General features: G+C 34.0%; 1 long non-coding RNA gene across 1 annotated transcript in view; it reads right to left on the bottom strand.

Moving 5' to 3' along the window:
- LOC130708155 (uncharacterized) overlaps positions 1-16,659 on the bottom strand; it is a 128,329-nt gene that overhangs the window by 9,996 nt on the left and 101,674 nt on the right. Inside the window, exon 2 of the long non-coding RNA XR_009008244.1 lies at positions 206-406. This is a non-coding gene — a long non-coding RNA (uncharacterized LOC130708155). The remainder of the gene's footprint in view (positions 1-205; positions 407-16,659) is intronic.

Below are 16,659 nucleotides of genomic sequence, written 5' to 3'. Positions count from 1 at the left end.
TTACTCTGCTGTCACCTCCCAGAAATGTATGAGCTCTAGGAGCAATTTAACATCTTAAATGTGGCACTTGAAATATAAGGCTTTGCATCTACCTTCTTCACTTCTCCCCTAGGGAAAAAGAGAGAAAGAGAGCATACCATCAAAATAGCCTTCAACCTTACCTTGATAGCAGGATCATTGTTTAAAAAAATATTCTCAATCTTACCTTTGCTTCTTCTCCTTTTGAAGACCTGTGATTGCAGGATAGGAAGTTTCCCACCAGGGTGTACCATCTCAAGACTCAGAAGTAAGTAGCATCTTTCTAAATATCACATGAACGTTTGATGGAGCCGGGTGTTTGTTTCTTCTTTGGCATGCGCTGACTTTCATCTCCTTCTCTCTTCTGAGGTACAGTGAAGCCTGCAGCCTGTAAAGTACAACACACACTGTGGACACTCTGATAAATATTAAATGATGACGGTAATGACAGAGCAAAGCCCTGTCTTTGCAGTTGTATAATTTCTCCCGTACATGGTGTGCCTCCTCAGACAGCTGTCGCATCCTTGCTTTCAGAGGCAGGGACTCCTTGCCAAATTAAAGCTTGAGAAGAGCACATTACATCCTCATGTCATTGTGGGAGTGTGAGATGTGAATGCCTACAGCCATACTTGTCACTCAGAGACACGTCTGTTTGATAAATACTGTCTCAAGAGCCAATTCAGATTGACTACCTGGCCAATTCAGTCAATCATACAGATATCTGATCCAGAGAGTTTGTATGATGCCCAAACCACTGGCCAATTCCAGGGGGAACAAAAGCCCAGCCCATCTGAGACCTTTCAGTCAGCACATTTTAGCTGAATTATATTGACTTGATGATCATGTGTTTTTGGATAAATATTTTTAAACATGCAATTTAATGAATTTATTTATTGAAGAACTGAGTAGAGATTATCAATATCAACATCAACTTTTAAGGAATTGATAATACTATCCAGACTTTACTGTACTAAGTACTTTACATGAAATTTCTTTTTTTTCTTTTTTTTTTCTTTTTTTTTTTTTTGGGCCACAACAAGTGGCCTTTGGATACAGGATCTTAGTTCCCCGACCAGGAGTCGAACCTGTGCCTCCTGCAGTGGAAGCTCAGAGTCCTCACCACTGGACCGCAAAGGAATTCCCAGTAATTTATTGTTTAATATTCAAACAAAACTCTCAAAAGTTAGATCTAATACACTTAGATCAGTGTATCTGTACACTTGATAAAACCTAGGCCAAGAAAATGTAAGCAGTTTGCCATGGGTCATGAGTAAGTGGAAGGGTCCAATTCAGTTTCCTGTGACTCCAGAGTTTTCATAAGCTTTTGGGGGAAGACTTTTAGAAAGAACACCTTAACAATAATATTGTTCCATTTATGCATTTTTAAAATGTGTAAAATAGATAGCTAGTACGAACATGCTGTATAGCACAGGGAGCTCAGCTCAGTGCTCTGTGACAACCTAGATGGGTGGGATGGGGGGGAAGGGAGGTCCAAGACGGAGGGGATATATGTATACATATAGCTGATTCACTTCATTGTACAGCAGAAACTAACACAACATTGTAAAGCAATTTTTCTCCAATAAAAAATAAAAATTTTTTAAAAAGTTTATTAAATATCTCTTATTCAAGGTCTAGCAAGAATTAGGCAAAACCAAAAAAGTAAGAAAAATCTCAAGTTCTTTTGCTTCAAACTAGTAATTCCACTTCTTGTAACCATTATTAAAGTGGTAATTCTATTCAAATTACAACAAAATATACAGATAAGAAAGTGCCCAGGTCCAATAATAAAGGAATGGTTTAAAACCACAGAATGGAATATTTTTCAACCATTAAAATTGAGTATTACAAAGACTAATAAGCTCAAAATGCTGACTTTATAACAGAAAATAAGAAAAGCATCTGTGTATAAACAGTATGTTCAAAAAAAAAAGCTGAACAGTAAATAAGATTGAAAAAATAGAAAATGTATGTTAGGCTATTAAGGTTATGAGTGTTTTTCTTTTATGTTTCGGTAATTTCTCAAAATTTGTTATGGTAAATTTTATAATAGAAAACATTTAAAAAGGGATCCATTATCAATCAAATCGGATAACTGTTTTGTTCTAAATGGTGGTCATGTTAAACTATGATAACTAAAGTTTAAATTAATCATATATATTTTCTTTCTCAAATAGCTAACTGATTCAGCACAGAGAACAGTCATGATTTATCAAAGGTGTTTTTTAAAAAAAGATATTTTGCTAAATCATTGGCTGGATTCATTTGCATAATATATTCTCTTTGATCACACATTTCAAACTGTATGCTTAGTGAAAAATTATTTTTTTTAAAGGGAGAGAATTTTAGGAATTTTATTATGATTTATGCAATTCCTGATTTACATAGTTTACTGGTGCTTTTATGTTTTAAATAACTCGCCATCGCTAGCCTATTGAAATTGTATTTTAGGGCACTAATTGAAAAAAAAGCTGTCAGTTTCTTTACTTTGCCATGCAGCTACAAGTTTCATTGTTTCCTTCATGAGATTAAGGAGCTTCCAATTAAGACAATGATTTTAATCCATGAATTCATGAGGCATTTCCTAAGCTTTCCTTGGTTTCTACTAAATTGCACAATAAACTAGATTGTACAGGCAAGCCACATCATGAAGAAAATAATTATCACCTTGTCTTAGGAATGGAAACATATTCATATAGAAACCTCCTCATAGTGGCGGCGGGGGGCATGCTGTGAATCCTTGGGGTTCAGAGACAGGCCTCCAGACAAGCCCCTGGAAGTTAAGAGGGCAGGCAACTGTGGACAAGAAGGTCTTTGTGAAAAAAAGGGGGATGTTCAAACCCATCTTTGTAGTACACAGATCATTTTTTAAAGTATTTTATTCTAATGCCGGCAACTTGTGATGTTAATTCATCTCTGAAACAACATCTATAATAAAACTCTTGAACTAGATGTGCTTGTTTAATTTAAGCACTTAGACTATTCAAGAACGTATTTTATTATTCAGACCGGAGAAATAAATATTGTTCTTGACTTCCTAGTATTAGGTGAGCTCCAACTATTTATCCACCTATCCACCCATCTGTCTATCCGTCCATCCATCCATCCATCCATCCATCCATCCATTACTTATCCTTTTATCTATATCAATCTATCTTCCTATGTATCATCTATCTACCTAATTGCTATTTTCTCCTATGTGTTCTGTCACCCTTCTGTTTATATATTGAAAATAGACATATTCCTTCTTTAAGTACCAAAGAGTTGTAATAGTTTGTGATAGGAATTATTTACCTTTTCTTCAACCTTCAACTTAATAATTTCTTTAAAAAATCCATTTAAAAAATGTCTACATTAATTCATTTGCTCAACTGTAAATACTGAAACAATGATTCAAATTTCTTTCAATTGTTTCCTTTCATAATGCTTAGAATACCCATAGAAAGAGATACTGTCTTTTTAAAAATAATTTTGTGGGAAAAATAATCTTACTTTGTCATTCTAAGGTTTGACTATAAGCATAAATATTGCTATGAAGAAATTAATAGAGGCTGAATGCTTTATAAACACAGTGGGCAGATTTATCATTCTATTCAGACATGATAGTTTGTACTATCCCAGTGCTGATTTAAAATGCAATGGTTGAGAGTAGGCAAAGACAAAATTGAGTTATATCAAGGTGCTGTGTGTCACTGTGCGAGCCAGAGTATCTAATGTAATTTGTTTGTTGTAGTGTTTATGAAACATTCCATCTGGCACAATATGCCTCTAGGACAGAAGGTGCTGGCATATTAAAGATGCAAGCATCTAACATGATATTTACCCATTTATTATTTCAGCAGAAAAGTAGACAACCTTTAGAAAACAGTGAAGAGATTAGCAAACTCAGACGTTTGATTCAGATAAAAATTCGAGAACTACTACATTCATAACACATCAAGATATTTTAATAGGATGGTATTTTGTTTTTAAGCTAAAAGCAAATAAATCCAAGAGATTTTTTCTTTCTCTTCAAGGAAAGTGTACCTTTTACATGGCTTGGCTGATTTTCATTTAAAGAAAAAGGGATTTTTAAAGCAAAAATTGCAACTTCACAACATGATATGTTAACAGAGCAAATTTTCAGGCAGAGTCTGAGAAAGGAAAATACTCCCAGCTCTCTCATAAAAAAATGAAACAAAACAAGAATTACTAGATGGTCACTGATTGCATTTCACGGATCTCTTAACAAATTACAGTGAATCCTACCTTAACATGCACTCCCACTGTCCTTTAACTCAGCACATTTTTTTTTTTTACAGTAAGTTGAGGGATGATGAGATATACAATAGAATTGAAAAGAGGAAATTCCATTATTCCATTGAAGGAGAGAAGAATTAAATGTTCAATCTACATGCTAGGAATAATGGACATGGTGAAACTAAAAGGACATTCGCATTCTCAATGATATTGATTCTGAAATTATCATTATTTGACAGGATACTATGAATATGTAGAAGACGCCTATTCTGGCACTTCAAGTACATCATCTCGTTTAGTCCTCAAAACAAATCTCATGAGGATGTTATTATTACCCCATTTTGTCCCATGAGGAAATTGAGGTTCAAAGAGGTTAAGCAATTATTCAAGCTTCACTTTACCCCCAGGAATGTCTGACTCCAAATTCTATGTCCTTTCCATTGAGATTCCCTGAGATGGACTATTCCAGGAAGAAGTCATACTATGGAAGCATTTTGATAACATATGAATAAAAATATCCTAAATCCAAACTGTTATTCCACCTAAACATTTCCACTGTGGACAAAATTTTCTCATGATAACAAACTTGGCATTCTCCCTCCTTTTGGGTTTTTCATGTCTTTTTTTTACTATCACCTGCTGCCACTTCTCACATACTACTGATACATTTCATAGAAGTGTAGCTTCTTTTTCAGACCCACAGTAAAAGAGAAAAGCTTTTAATTTCAAATAGTTTTCTACACACTTTCTTTCCTCATAGGTCTTTCTTTGATCCATCATCCTGCTATCTATAACACACAAGGTCTTACCCAGTCAGGATAATATTAAAATCTTCTTACACAATCAGAACCATACTTTATATGCACTATTGCCTTAATCTACTTAATCTACTTCTGTGAAATAATAGTTTCAACTGCTTCTCAGATCAGATGAAAATTCCCTGTCTTGACATTTCAATTGCTCACAAATTAACAATTTAACCCCCACCCCTTGTATAATGGCTGCCTTACCATCTCCATACATCAGTCATTTGATCTTCTGCAAGGCAAATTCTACCTGCCTCTTCCCTTCTTTATGAACATTATATATAAATCCCTATTGCAATGGTAAGAGTAGCTAATCATTATTAAGTACATATTGCATTAGGTGCTTTATAGACATTATATCATGTAATTATTTATTTTTTTAATTTATTTATTTATTTTTATATTTATTTTTACATTCATTTTTTTTGGCTGTGTTGGGTCCTCGTTTCTGTGCGAGGGCTTTCTCTAGTTGCAGCGAGCGGGGGCCACTCTTCATCGCGGTGCCCGGGCCTCTCACTACCGCGGCCTCTCTTGTTGCGGAGCACAGGCTCCAGACGCGCAGGCTCAGTAGTTGTGGCTCACGGGCCTAGTTGCTCCACGGCATGTGGGATCTTCCCAGACCAGGGCTCGAAACCGTGTCCCCTGCATTGGCAGGCAGACTCTCAACCACTGTGCCACCAGGGAAGCCCCATGTAATTATTTAAATAATTCTGTGAGGAAGAAATTACAATGAAAGAACTAAAGATGTGGCTTGTAACATAGTAAGGAGGGGAATAGGTCCCTGATCTGTTTTCTATTATTTAAAAAGAAATAGGTTCAAGAAAATCTGCCGATAAATTCAAATTCAAAAGCAGACTTGCCAATCCCTAACAAACATAACCACACGTTTTTCATTTGGGACGGATAAAATTTACATGTAGTGAAATGTACAAATCTTAAATGAATTTTAGTAAATGTATATACTCTGGTAACTACCACCTTTATCAAAATGAAGGCTTTTTCATCACTCCAGACAGTTCCTACATGCTCTTTCCAGCCAACCCCCAACAACATAAATGATCAGTGTTCTAATTTCTAACACCATAGATTAGTCTTACCTTCTCTTGAACTTTATGTAGAGTGAGTCATACAATATGCAATGTATTATATCTGGCTTCATTCTCTAACATAATGTTTTTGAGATTCATCCATGTTTTACACATATCATTTGTTCATTCTTTTTATTGCTGAGGAGTGGTCCACTGTGTCACAGTTTGCTTATTCATTTACCTGTTCGTGGGTATCTGGATTGTTTCAGTCATTGTATATTATTAAAAACTTTTGTGGATATAGGTTTTCCCATTGAATTTTTTTAAATGATCTGGAAAGGTGTGGAAAATACCTGGAAGAAAATGACTCTTTCACTTTCTTCTCACCAGGAATACATATTTAATTTTCCTCTATTAGGTCACACCATCCTCTCCTGCTAAATTGAAATGGCCACAAGGAAAAAGGTTGTATCCTTTTATCTGTCTTCCTCTGCCATCTAGCACATGACACATGCAAGTTCTCAGTCAGTAAGTGTTAGCTGAATTAAAATTTGTCAAATTACTCTTTAAGACAGCTTCTTCATGAACTCTATTTTGAAACACCAAACTAACCTCTTAATACTCATGAACATCCTTCTGTATTCTGTCCTTTCTGTGACTTCTGTTTGAGGGCCTCTGATTTTTATGTCTCTCCTCCCCTCTCTGGCTTGTGTTTTCTTTGTGACACTGAACAGGGTGGCTACTTCTTCAGCCTAATCCCAAGATATGATACTCACAAGTACATACACCATAAACTCTAGGGAGAAGGCTCACCTCAGGAAAGAAAGCTGGAATAACTCCATTTAGATTCATCCCTTTATGGAATTATCATCATGAAGGAAGAGCATAAAATATGAAGGAGCAGGAGACTCACTCTTTTTTTAAATTGAAGTATAGTTGATTTACAATGTTCTGTTAATTTCTGCTGTACAGCAGTGTGATTCATTTATACATATATATACATTCTTTTTTATATTCTTTTCCATTATGGTTTATCACAGGATATTGAGTATAATTCCCTGTGCTACAGTAGGACCTTGTTGTTTATTCATTCTATATATAATAGTTTGCATCTGCTAATACCAGACTCCCATTCCATCCCTCTCCCAACCTTCCCTTGGCAACCACATGTCTGTTCTCTATGTCTGTGAATCTGTTTCATAGATAAGTTCATTTGTGTCATATTTTAGATTCCACATATAAGTGATATCATATGGTATTTTTCTTTCTCTTTCTGACTTACTTCACTTAATATGATAATCTTTAGGTTCATCCATGTTGCTGCAAATGGCATTATTTTGTTACTTTTATGGTTGAGTAGTATTCCTTTGTATGTATATACCCCATCTTTTTTATCCATTCATCTGTTGATGGACATTTAGGTTGTTTCCATGTCTTGGCTATTGTAAATAGTGCTGCAATGAACATAGGGGTGCATGTATCTTTTTGAATTATAGTTTTCTCCAGATATATGCCCAGGAGCAGGATTCCTGGATCATATGGTAGCTCTATTTTTAGTTTTCCGAGGAACCGCCACACTGTTTTCCATAGTCTTGTACCAATTTACATTCCCACCAACAGTGCAGGAGGGTTCCCTTTTAGGAGCCTCACTCTTAACACTGAGCAGAAACAGAATGAATCAGAGGACACTAAAGTACCCCAAACTAGCCACTAATAAATAGATTTTTGATTCCTGAAATCACATTATCAAATAATCACAAGATAAGTCTGGTCAATCTTCCAATAAATTAAAATATGAAACTTATCAGCATATGAGGACAAAAGTTAACATTTCTGTTCTCTCACAATAGTACAGTATAACAGAAACCATTGAGCCTTTGACTACACAAATAGTTCTTAAATTTTAGTGTGAAAAAGAACCTAAGATTGTGTAGACAATTCAAATTCTCAAGTTTCACACTCAAGAATTCTAATTCAGTAACTATGGCACAGTAATTGCATTTTAAATAATTGCACGAGGTGACTCTTACATAGGTGTTTAGGCTCTCGCTACTCCAAGTGTGATCCACGTGCAATCCCTGAGCTTTGTTAGAAATGCAGTATCTTGGGACCCTCCCTAGACCTACCAAATCAGAATCTTTATTTTTAGAAAACCCCCAGGTGATTCTTATGCCCTTTAAATTTTGAAATGTACTGCTCTAAGTACTTTATACACTGTGAGAAACACTGGATATACACACCAACTAGTGAAGGTGATCCTGCTGACTCTTCGTTGTTCCTTCTCTTCCACTAGAAAACCCTAATTGTATGATAACACAATATAAAAACAACAACATATGACAGTTAGCACTTGTTAAGCACTCATGATGTGTCAAGCTCACCTAAATTGTGCCCATAATAATTTTATTTCACAATCCTAACAACTGGGAAGCATTGCAGGCTACAGGAGAGAGCATGTCCTTGGGGAGTGGACAGACCCGAATGTGAATCTTAATTTTTTTTTTTTTTTTTACCTGCTAAGAACATAAATTTGGGTGAGCTTTGTAATCTCTTTGATTAATAGTATTGCTACTTTAGAAATAAAGAATCCACTGCAGAATTTGGTGAAGAGTAAAAAATGAGCACCCATGCTGTGACTTGGTGCATGGTGAGTTGTCAATCCTCTTATTCCTGAATCCAAATAAAATACACATAAAAATCACATGATGATCTAATAGATGCAGAAGAAGCATTTGGCAAAATTCAACATCTATTTATGACAAAAACTCTCAAGGAAGTTGGTATAGGGGGAACATACCTCAACATAATAAAGGCCATTTATGAAAAACCTACAGGTAATATCATACTCAATGGTGAAAAGCTGAAAATTTTCCTCTAAGATGAAGACTAAGACACGGATATCCACTCACCACTTCTATTTAACATAGTATTGGAAGTCCTAGACACAGCAATCAGACAAGGAAAATAAATAAAAGTCATCCAAATTGGAAGGGAAGAAGTAAAACTGTAACTGTTTGCAGATGACATAACACTATATATAGAAAACCCTAAGACTCCACAAAAAATATTATAACTAATAAATGAATTCAGTAAAGTTGCAGGATATAAGATCAATATACAGAAATCTGTTGCATTTCTATACACAAATAATGAACTATCAGAAATAGAAATCAAGTAAATGATTCCATTTATAATTGAATCAAAGGAATAAAATACCTAGGAATAAATTTAACCAAGGAGGTGAAAGACATGCACTCTGGAAACTATGACATTAATGAAGAAAATCAAAGCTGATACAAATAAATGTAAAGATATCCATGTTCATGGATTGGAAAAATTAATATTGTTAAAATGTCCATGCTATCCAAAGCAATCTACAGATTTAATGCAATCCCTATCAAAATACCAATAACATTTTTCACAGAATTAGAACAAATAATCCTAAAATTTGTATGGAATCACAAAAGAACTGTAATAGCTACAGCTGTCTTGAGGAAGAATAACAAAGCTGGAGGTTTCACGATCCCTGACTTGAGACTATACTACAAAGCTATAGTCATCAAAACAGACACATACTGGCACAAAAACAGACACATATATGAATGGAACAGAATAGAGAGCCCAGAAATAAACCCAGGCATATATGGTCAATTAATTTATGACAAAGGAGGCAAGAGTATACCATGGGGAAAAGACAGTCTCTGCAATGAGTGATGTTAGAAAAACTGGACAGCTACATGTAAAAGCATGAAACTAGAATATTTTCTCACACCATATACAAAAACAAACTCAAAATTGATTAAAGATCTAAATGTTAGACCTGAAATCATAAAAATCCTACAAGAAAACATAAGCTGTATGCTCTTGGATATTGGCCTTAGCAATATTGTTTTGGATTCATCTCCTCAGGCAAAGTAAACAAAAGAAAAAATAAACAAATGGAACCTAATCAAACTTCAAAGCTTTTGCACAGAGAAGGAAACCATCAACAAAATAAAAAGGCAACCTACTGAATAGAAGATACTTGCAAACAATGTTTTCCATAAGGGTTAATATGCAAAATATCTAAAGGACTCATACAACTTAAAATCAAAAAATTAAACCTAATTAAAATATGGGCAGAGGGCCTGAATAGACGTTTTTTTTTTTCCAAATAAGACATACAGATGATCAACAGGCACTTGAAAAGATGCTCAACATTGCTACTCATCAGGAAAATGCAAATCAAATCCACAATGAGACATCATCTAACACCTCTCAGAAGGGCTACTGTCAAAAAGACAAGAAATAACAAGTGTTGGTGAGGATGTGGAGAAAAGGGAACCTTAGTACACTTAGTGGGAATGTAAATTGGTTCAGCCACTGCTGTAATTCCTCAAAAAATTAAAAATAGTACTATCATATGATCCAGCAACTCCACTTTTGGTTAGTTATCCAAAGAAAAATGAAACACTCATTCAAAAAGATATATGCACCCCAATGTTCATAGTAACATTATTTACAGCAGCCCAGATATAGGAACTACCTAAGTATTCATCATTGGATGATGAATAAACAATTATGTCACACATACACAGACAATGGAATATTATTCAGCCATAAGAAAGAAATGAATGAATAAAGAAGACGTGGGATATATATATACACACACACACATATATGCACACACAATGGAATATTACTTAGCCATAAAAAAGAATAAAATTTTGCCATTTCCAACAATAGGGATAGACCTAGAGGGCATTATGCTAAGTGAGATAAGTCAGACAGAGAAAGACAAATACTAATGATTTCACTTATATGTGGAATCTAAAAAGCAAAACAAATGAAAAAACGTAACAAAAGAGAAAGAGAGTCATAGATACAAAGAACAAACTAGTGGTCACCAGAGCGAGAGGGGTTAGGGGAGGTGTAAATTAGGTAATAAGGATTAAGAGACATAAACTACGTTGTAAAAAATAAGTAAGTTACAAGGACGTAATGCACAACATAGGGAATATAGTCAACATTTTATAATAACTTCATATGGAGTATAATCTATGCAAAATATCAAATTACTGTGTTGTACACTTAAAACATAATATTGTAAATCAACTACAATAAAGAGAATCAAAAATACACATATACACCTCACTTACCCTGCTCTCCATGCAATGCTGACTTGTAATTCTATTTGTTCTTTTAATACTTTAAATATAAGTATATTTATTTTCATTACAGTGTAGTTTTTTTCACATGTTCTGAGTACTATAATTTTTTTCCTCATTCAGTCAAAGAACTTTCTACCATTTGGTCAAGAATCAAGTCTTTTCTACAACATGTCACTTAACCACACTGCAACCCCTCTTTGTTTTGTGTTCTCTTATACTGCTTTGAACCTACAATGGCTGACCAAAGCTGTGTAAGTGATATTGGTATACCTGACCCAAATCAATAAGGGGACCATATAATGCTGGATATTAAAATGCTGCTTTTATGGTACATGGAACAGCCTATAAGGCAGTTGTCATGGAAACAGATGGTAAAGATCAGCCAGCGCATAGGGATAGGTGGATATTGTCTGACATTATGAAGACATCATAAGCTTTGCTACCCCCTGGGAAGCTGATCGCCAATTGTATGAATGGAGGTGGAAGAAACCAGTGATAGAGGCAGGGCATGACATTACAGAGTCTTAAGGAGAATGAAAGATAACTTGAAAAAATGGTTCTGAGAACACAGCTCCACTCCAACTGGACTATAATAATATTACACAGCCCTAATTCAGCTGGTGTTCCCATTTTCAGACATGTATCTTCCAAACTAGAGAGTCAGATGTGGATTCCCTTTCCTTTAGTCAACTTGCTACTGCAAAGAACTCATAAGTGGAAAAGGTATATAGTAACAAAACTGTATTCCTATTCTTAGGATCTGAATGGCAATAAGAATTTGAATCTGAGTCATGCATTCAGAGCCATGTAAAATAACTAAAGTATTTCCTAGTATGGCTATGAAATTTGTATGACCACGTGCCCTCAGCCTAGCAGGAAACCAAGTTATCTTTCTTGTAATCTCAAGCTTTGTTCATATATATTTTGTTGAAATTATTTGTTTCAATTAACACAGAGATTGTAACTTATTTATATGTTTTTCTGCAGCAAGTAGCACCCTGCCTGGTACAGAAAATGTCCTCAAGAAGTGTTTGTTAAAACAAACTAAATGCAGGAAGACCGGCTATAGGAATTGAGATTTTCTGACCCAAAGAATGCAATATCAAAATATATTTTTCCATTCTATCACAACTTTATATCATATAGAAATATGTTCACTATTAATATTGAGGGATTATTCTCCAATTCTAGTAGATGAGGATAACATTGTTTACCATCATACCAAGAAGGATTTTCATAAATTACATAAGCACTTCCTGACCAAAACATGTGAAATAATAAAACACATCCACAAAAGAGATTGAAGAACCTTTTTTAGAGTTAAAAAATAATACATACATATATATATACATATATGTATATACATATGCATATATACATTCATACATATAAATACATGCATATATACATATATCAGTAAATATACATATACCTATATGTAAATATATATACACATATGAAGGTGGCACAGTGTACTGTTTTCTGGAGAAAAATAAAATGACCAAGTGATTTCATTTTAAATAGTACTAACATACATACTTAAATGATTTGACAGATGAAATATGAAATAAAATTATATGTATCCTCCATAATCAAACCACCAAAGACAACCAGTGGGCCAAGTTCTATCTTCATTATGTTCTTTTGCAAACTGTGAAATTCCAAATTCTATTCATGACCCAATTCCTTCTTTTCTTTATTACTATCTTGTCTTACTCATGATAGGATCTCTGTCACTGTATGTGATAAATGGTATTGTTTTATCTTAACTTTGAAAATTAGCGATCCTTGGGTCATGCTCAAACTACATATGTATTCTGTTGGAATGCAAAATATTTTAAACATCAGTCATATTTTTTAAACATCTCAATATGCTTTTGTAAATTTTACCTAAAAATATTGTATTTCTTTGATCTTATTTTCAGTGACGAGCAATATTTGACCACATATTAAGGTGCACAGAAGATCTTCAGTAATGAAAATTCTCTAACTCAGCATTTCCCATACAATAATTTAATTCGTTCATCCATCTAAAAACATTTATTCACTGCTTACTATCTGAAAAATATTGTGTGAGGTGATAGAAATACAGCACAAAAAACGAAAATAGACTCTATCCTTCAGGAACTTATATCCTAAAAAGGTACACAGTCATTAATTATTTAAGTACTCAGTTCCTTATAATATTTGTAATAACTGCTTTAAGGAAGATGCTCTGTGGGGCGGGGGGTGGGGGGCGGTTCATGTCTAGTTATCCATATAAAGTCCTTCCTGGTCCAGGGAAACAATTGGCTTGATAACTTACTTAAAATTTTAAGCACTCTGAACTTAAGAGAAAGAGACTTTCTCCAATGCTGGAAACAATATTTACAAATCCATAAGAGAAAATGAAACCAAGAACCCCATTTGGCCTTAAAGACATAGGCCAATCCCTAGGGGTCCTGAAATTGAGCTTCTAGGTCCATGCACAAGTCAATTTACCCAATCAGGTTAGGGAATCATTTGAACCCCCTTCATAAACAAGGACCCTTGAGGGGTGAACTAGAAAAAAATTGTTACCCAGGGGTCTATCTGAGGTCTACTCACCTCTCTTGACTTTGGATCTGTACAGAAAGAAAGTAAAATTCTCCCCAAGAATCCCTAAGAAGACAAGTATGTGACTAAAATTCATAGTACCTAAAACTCAAGTTGAAGTTTGGGTTGTAATTCTCCCATTGCCTACCAGAAGCATTCACACCTCCCTTATGGAAAATCATACTTAAAACTCAGGCTGAAAGACGTTACTGCAGGCAGTGTTTCATGGAACCTGAATTCATAATAAAAAAGAAAAATCACTAAACATGGGGAAATAACACCTGAGGGAGTCAGCAAAAATCATAATTTGAAGAATCAGAAAAATAATTACTGCAAATATTGGAATTATCAGATGCAGAATATAAAATATTTATGTTTCATATGTTAAAAAAGTTAGAACACAGAACTAAAAATAATGAAGAAACAAGGGCTCTTATGTCAGAAAATAAATTGAAGGAAACTTGCTTAATCTGCTAAAAAAGTATCTACAGAAGGATTAGTAAAATTCATATACGAAATGTTGAAAACTTAAAATCCTTCCCTTAAAAAAAAAACAACAAAGATGTCCATGTCCACTATAACTATTTACACTCACCATTTTACTGGAGGTATTAGCCTGTACAATAAGAAAAGAAGAAGAAATACTAAACTGTAATGTTTGGAAAGGTAGAAGCAAAACTGTCATTATTTACAAATAACATGTTTGTCAATACAGAAAGCCCAAATATATCTACCACCAAAATATTTGAATGAATTCAAGAGTTTATCAAGTTTAATAAATACAAAATCAATATAAAATTAATTACATATCTATGTATTACCAAAGACCAGGAAATGAAACTCAAAAATGCCATTTACAATAGAATTTTAAAAAATCAAAGATTGTAGAAATGAACACAACAAAAGATATGCAAAACTTTTAGGTAAAATTTATGTAACTTTACTGAGACATTTAAAAAATTCTGGACTCTCTGTTCTATTTCGTTGGTCTATATATCTGTCTTTACATCAGTGCCACACTGTTTTGATTATCGTAGCTTTGTAGTGTGTGTTGGAATCAGGATGTGTGAGACCTCCTCCAACTTTGTTATACCTTTTCAAGATTGTTTTGGCTTTTCCGGGTCCCCTAAAATTCTGCATGAATATAGGATGAATTTTTCTATTTCTGCAAAAACACTGCTGGGATTTTTAATAGATTGCCCAGAATTTGTAGATGGCTCTGAGTAGTATTGACATCTTACCAATATTAAGTGTTCTAATCCATGAACAGATATGTCCTTCCATATCTGTGTTTTCTTTACTTTCTTTTAGCAACGTTTTGTAGCTTTTAGTGTACAAGTCTTTTGCCTCCTTGGTTAAGTTTATTCCTGAGTATTTCATTCTTTTTAATGTTACTGTAAATGAAATTATTTTTTAATTTCTTTTTTAGATTGTTCATTGTTAGTGTATGGTAATGCAACTGATTTTTGTGTTTCCTTCATAACCTTTAAAACATTGATCCACCATCATTTGACATCTAGGATTTCTTTTGAGAAGTTGGACCCATTCTCATTCCCATTTCTTTATAGGCACCTGCTCCCTCCATCCCTACCTTGATCCATGGACTGTTTATGGATTATCTCTTTATCTTTAATGTTTGAAATTTCACAGTGATATTCCTAGATGTGGATTTTTTTTCTTTCTCTATGCTAGTCACTTGGAGACTCATGTCCTTTAGTTCTATTAAACTTTATTTAATTTTTCCATCATTAATTTCCTTCCCATACAATTTTCTCTTCTATTCTTATGAAATTCTTATTATTTGGGTTCTTATTCTTTGGGTTTGTAACAAATCTTCATATCTTTTCTACTTCTATTTTCTACTTTATTGTCATTTAATTATAACCCTAGCATGTGGGCAAATGACTTTCAATGAAGATGCCAAGACCATTCAACAGTCTTCAGCAAATGTTTCTGTGAAAATAGCTACATGCAAAAGAATGAAGCTGGACCCTTACCTTACACCATATACCAAAATTAACTCAAATAGATGAAAGACCTAAATGAAAGAACTAAAACTATAAAATTCTTAGAAGAAAACATAGGGGGAAATATTCATGGCATTGGATTTGGTAATGATTTCTTGGCTATGACATCAAAAACACAGGCAACAAAAGAAAAAATAGATAAGTTGGACTTCACCAAAAATTTAAATTTTTGTGCATCAAAGGACACTATCAACAGAGTGAAAAGAAAACCTATGGAATAGGAGAAAATATTTGCAAATCATATATCTGATAAAGGATTGCTATTCATAATATACAAAGAACTCCTACAACTCAACAACAAAAAAACACCCCAATTAAAAAATTGGCAAAGGACTTGAAGAGACATTTCTCCAAAGAAAATATACACATGGCCAATAAGCATTTGAAAATATGCTCAGTATCACTAATCATTAGAGAATGCAAATCAAAACCAGAATGAGATACCACTTCACACCCATTAGGATGGTTAGTATAAAATAAATTTTAAAAATCAGAAAATACAAGTGTTGGCAAGGCCATAGAGAAATTGGAACCTCTGTGCATTGCTGATGGGAATGTAAAATGGTGCAGCTGCTATAAAAAATGGTATGGCAATTCCTCAAAAAATTAAATAGGGTTACCATGCAATCTAGTAATTCCACTTCTAGATATATACTCAAAATAAGTGAAAGCAGGGACCTAAAGAGGTATTTGTACACTCATGTTCACAGCAGCATTATTCACTATAGCTAAAAGGTAGAAATGACCCAAGTGTCCATCAGCAGATGAATGGATAAACAAAATGTGGTATAGCCATATAGTAAAATCCTATTCAACG

Source organism: Balaenoptera acutorostrata, chromosome 4 (genome assembly GCF_949987535.1).
Source record: "Balaenoptera acutorostrata chromosome 4, mBalAcu1.1, whole genome shotgun sequence".
Lineage (NCBI taxonomy): Eukaryota > Metazoa > Chordata > Mammalia > Artiodactyla > Balaenopteridae > Balaenoptera > Balaenoptera acutorostrata.
The sequence above is the reverse complement of the archived record's forward strand: the minus strand, read 5'-3'. Positions and strand labels throughout refer to the sequence as shown.